The sequence below is a fragment of the Aythya fuligula genome, chromosome 2 (genome assembly GCF_009819795.1).
Source record: "Aythya fuligula isolate bAytFul2 chromosome 2, bAytFul2.pri, whole genome shotgun sequence".
Taxonomy (NCBI): domain Eukaryota; kingdom Metazoa; phylum Chordata; class Aves; order Anseriformes; family Anatidae; genus Aythya; species Aythya fuligula.
The window spans coordinates 141132395-141138062 of record NC_045560.1 but is presented as its reverse complement, the minus strand read 5'-3'; positions in this window follow the sequence as shown (position 1 = coordinate 141138062).

The following is a 5668-nucleotide window of genomic DNA, read 5'->3' as shown; positions in this document are numbered from 1 at the left end:
GATAGGGACTCCTTTGTGCAAATGGTTCTTCCCAGCCCACCATTCCTGTGACTTATTACATTCCCTAAACAAAGCAAAGCAACAGACTATGAAGAGGCTCAATGCTACAAGTCATACAAGTTTCCTCGCAATTATAATTGTAACCCTATCATCTGCCAGTATTATGATACATGGTGTATCCTTTAACGTATCCTTTAACAGGATGTCAGTTGCTAGAGACATCTACATATATTAGAGTTTCAACCCATAAGCCTTTTTCCCTGACAGGCAAGCATGGGAGAAAAGGAACATGTTTCCCTGCAAGTGGAATGTACATATAAATATCCTCCTGCTTTCTCTGTTCTTCATCACCTTTGTGGAAGAAGAAAACCCAACAGAATAAGCATTCCATCTGCCTGTTTCAGAAAAACTCAAGTCCAGCTATAACCCAGAGAGAAAATGTCTTAGAACTGACTGGCTTCTATTCAAATATTCACTTGATTCACATTACTACGTGAATTTTGCAGCACAACAGAGTTCCATAATTCATTTACTTATTTATTTTTTATTTTTTTAAATAAGAGAAATACTTCAAACATATAGAAAACATTACTTGAAAGTTTTGGACAGAACCTACCACCGCCCATTAGTAAAGCCAAATTAGGTGAGCATTGCTGCCCTCAGCTTTTTAAGGCAGCCTCCCTACAAAGAGAACAAACCCTGCAGTACCAGTTCCACCAGTATAAACGCAGAGTAACTCCACTGAGTAAGTTATCATTCCTGTCTTGGTCTGCATCTTCAGTCATCTTCCTTACTAACATTCTTGCACCGGAAAAAGTATATCATAATGACAAAATTTTCACACAGCATTCTATTTTGGTCTCTTGTGTTTCCTTAGTTGTTTTATTTCCAAATACTTTCAATAGCAAGTCAACATATTCATCTTCTGTTTCATGAATGTGGATGACTCCACAGAATTATGATCTGTTCAGAAATAGTTGACAATAGAGAATTCTTATGTCACATTCTTGACTTCAGGAATATTTTCATTTTAACAAACTAAATAGTTATGGAAAGCAGTATAATAGACAAGTTATATAAGATTTTAATAATATGCTCTTTCTCTGCTGTCAAAAGATGTGCATGAAGTTAATAGGTTCAATATCCTCTTGATAATAAAAGAGGAAAAATATTTTTCTATGATTACTTAATTCTAGCAATTCAAAGAATGTTGGATTTCACTGTTGTGATAACAATAAGTTAAATGACAACCAATTACAAAATTGGAATCTTTAAGACAAAAATTGCTCACTAAGACGTAAGGAATAAAAATAGACAGCCTGAACAAGATACACCCTGGTTAATTTTCTTAAGATATTCTTCTAGGTACTTCTAGCCAAATGGCTTTTATTTCATCAAGAAAAACAGAGATTTTAAGCACACTGGTACATTAAGTATCTTAAGTACATTGAGATGAATTTCCAGAAGAGAAATGGTCCACTAGGTCAAAGCACTCTGGCTTCAAGTCTGGTCTACACCAAATATGAAAGCTTGCCTAGCTGTTACCATGCCTCATGGTATTCCTCAGTCAGGTGTTTGTACAAGAATTGAAAACAAATCCAGATTTCCAGTTCTACAGTTAAAACTAGCTAAAACTGCTTTGCCATGAAATTGTATTTTAGAATAATTTTCACAGAATCACAGAATTTCTAGGTTGGAAGAGACCTCAAGATCATCGAGTCCAACCTCTGACCTAACGCTAACAGTACCCACTAAACCATATCCCTAAGCTCTACATCTAAACGTCTTTTAAAGACTTCCAGGGATGGTGGGTGACTCCACCACTTCCCTGGGCAGCCTGTTCCAATGTCTAACAACCCCTTCGATAAAGAAGTTCTTCCTAACATCCAGCCTAAAACTCCCCTGGCGCAACTTAAGCCCGTTCCCCCTCGTCCTGTCTCCAGGCACGTGGGAGAATAGACCAACCCCCACCTTGCTACAGCCTCCTTTAAGGTATCTGTAGAGAGCAATAAGGCCACCCCTGAGCCTCCTTTTCTCCAGGCTGAACAAGCCCAGCTCCCTCAGCTTTTCACCAAGGGGGATTTAGTTATTTCACTAGGTGATACATCTTAAGAAGTCAGACTTTTTTTAGAGCAACAGTCCTCACCATAGTGTGTTTCACTTGGTGGATTTACAACAGTTGTCCCAACAGCTCCTCCTGCACAGCATTGTCCCAACTGCCTGCTGAAATGCCCTCCTCAGCCTGCTCTTTACACCTTTTCATTCATTACGGTACTTATCTCTGGCAGACAATCATTGATGAACAAGGTGCCAGTGCTGCACAGTGCCTTGAATGCAGATGCTTCTGCATGGCTACAGGCCTTTCATCTGTACCTCCACGGCCTGTTTTCCACCGGCAGCTTTGCAGCCTATTTCCTCAGCTGCCGTGCCAGTATTTTCCCCTAATTGTTCTAATGTTGTTGTTTTCTGTTATTCTCGTTACTGCTGCTATTGTAACAGCCTTTTCCCTGCAAACCCAGATTCTGCTGGCTGGGCAGGCTCTCACAGCAGGAGACTGCCACCAGTGTCACAACCCTTCCTATTCCCCATCATCCTAACCACTGGCTGCCCCTTTTGGTTTGCGTTAGAGCATAGGCCTGAACAACACTTAGCAACCTATGAGCCCACAGCACTTGCCTCAAAGCATGCTCCAACCATCACTTACTAGTTGCATAAGCAGGAACAGCCATCACAGAGTTTGATCAGGTCCTGATGATCACCACATGAAAAATATTACAGGGGGACAGCTTTCATCACTAGCATTGATGCATGCCATCAGTGATATCATCTAGATATAATTTACAGGAAATGGTTTCTACAGTTACTATGAAAAATATAGGCTTGTCTTGCAGGTAAAAAGCCATTTCAATGGCTGATGTACTGGGAAGAGTGTTACCGTATGCAAAACTACCCATACCATAGATTTATATAAAAGTGTCAAAACAGGATCCTGTAAAGAACTGACTTCATTCATCCTGCATAAACACTCTTATCTTACAGGGCACCTTCTACTCTTGTAATCTTTGAGCTGCTCCAAAGACTGACCTCTAAAAACCAGCGTGTCGTAACCTTAATTGTGCTGCCTTTATATCTCTCTACCAAGACAGGGAGTACACCACTAACAGTCCGAAGAATGACTTACTAAATGCACTACCTCCTTATTTCTTATTTCTCTGTGACTTTTAAAACAAACCAAGCTGTAAAACTAGCCTGTAATACAACTATATTAACTCACTGTTCCAACATAAACAGCAACTGTAGCCGCCACAGACATAATCTGTAGTTACATGATTCACTAAGCAAATGATTTGTGCCTCTTCTCAAGGAAGGAAAAGGTCTTGTATCCTTGTGACAAACACTGGAGTCATGCTTTACGTGAAGAATGAGCTTGAATGAGCTCAACTGTGTCCTGATAAAAATCAGTGGAGTGTTCTCATGCAGCAACTTCATGCATTTATTATGCACAATTTAGAAACGTTAATTCATGCAGCTCATTCACAAGTTCAGAATGAGACTGAGCTTTAAAGATGAATCCTATTAACACATTCTTGTTCAATCTTAATAGTTAGATGTCCTTTTCTTTGCTCAACCTCCAGAGAACAACCACAGATTGTTTCTGACAATACATGGAAAACATGACTGATGTTTTTAAAGAAAAACAAAAAGCAATTCTATACAAAAGGAAAAGCTGTAACATTTCGCACAGCTGAAATTAAATGTATTATTAATCTACCATAACTAAGAAATTAGGGACACATTTCGAGCATTCAAATAGAAATATAATCCGTCAAGATGTTACAAGGCAATTCTTTTCAGTTTGAGAAAGACCTATTAGACTACTAGTAGACTATTAGACATTGTATGCTGCTTACTGGTGGGTGATACTTCCACCAACTTCTTTTAAAATCAGAAAACTAAAAAATGGGGGTTCATGTAAGTCACCAACCAAAAGTAAAAAAATTGAAAGATCTGAAAATCAGATGATCTTCTCAAGATACCCATCTTGTTTTTCAAAGCCATCTTCCCAATCCCTAAAAGCTGAATTGCGTATGACTCAGTAAAGTACTTTCCTGTCTTAAAAACAAACTAGGAAGTTTGTCTTGTGAATGTTAAAAATTCTTTTTGAGGTTGTTTGGCTACCAAAAACTCCATTACACTATATTGGAAAGGCACTATTGACACTCTGAATACCAAATTCTGTTCCAAAGATGCTAGTGAAGATGAAGAATTTTGGATCCCAAATGTGTACTGTCCACCCCAACTTCATAGTGGACTCTAGGAAAAGTGCTAATGAGATCCATCCAGCATGACAAGATAGTGTTAGATGGACGATATCTTTCCAGCATTGTCCCAAAACCTGTTTCAGAAAAGAAAAGAAAAGAAAAGAAAGGAAAAGAAAAGAAAAGAAAAGAAAAGAAAAGAAAAGAAAAGAAAAGAAAAGAAAAGAAAAGAAAAGAAAAGAAAAGAAAAGAAAAGAAAAGAAAAAAAAAAAAAAGTTTTCCTTTTAAAACACAATGCATAGACCTTTATAAACAAATTCAAAATACAGCCCCTGCTCTGAATAAGATCACATCAATTCTCAAAATTGAATGTTGGGAAAACAAAACAAAACAAAACAAACAAAACAAAACAGAATTTACAATCCCTGACTCAGGTGAGTGGCCTAGCCACAAAGATACAGTTATGCGCCATACTTCAGATACCCTCTGTCTGATTTATTGGGTAATTTGAGTGCAGAACTCCAACAGCTTGAATCTCTGGCCATTGGGAAATATGACCTTATTTATTTGTTTATTGATTGATTTATTTATTTTCCAATGACATTCCCCACAGAGGTGCTTTATTCATTACATTTATTTATTTCCTTTAACTGCATTTCTTCATTTTGTTACTGTAAAAAGAATTCACTATCATTGTACCTGATGCTTCAATAAAGCCTACATTGCCGAGAACAGGAGTGATAAAACATGGTCTCTCCAGCTATGACATTTTAAAAAATATGTTACAAATTCACGTGGATTTTTCTCATCATAAAAAGTTATGACAAGAGGCATGTCACGCAATGCTTTTAGAGTAAGAGACAGTTCAAAAGAAACTACACTTCAGAGGAAAATTCTTCATTTTTAAGTCCTATGAGGAGTGGCTGAGGGAACTGGGGCTGATTGATCTGGAGGAGACTCAGGAGACCTTTTTGTTCTCTAGAACTACCTGAAAGGAAGGTGTGGGGAGCTGGGGGTCGGCCTCTTCTCACAGGTAACTAGTGATAGGACTAGAGGGAATGGCCTCAAGTTGTGCCAGGGGAGGTTCAGGTTGGAAATGAGGAGACATTTCTGCTCAGAAAGAGCAGCCAGGCACTGGGATGGGTTGCCCAGGGAGGTGGTGGAGTCACCGGCCCTGGGGGTGTTCAAGGAAAGGTTGGACGTGGTGCTTGGGGACACGGTTTGTGGGTGACATTGGTGGCAGGGGATGGTTGGATGATCTTGGAGGTCTCTTCCAATCTTAACGACTACGAACACCCAGCACTCAAGCACCACATCTCCCCCTCTGCGCATGCGCCCCGGCCATATCGGGCGGGCAAATCTGCGCATGCGCCGGCCCCGCGCAGGCGCTCAGGCCGATAAAAGCCGCG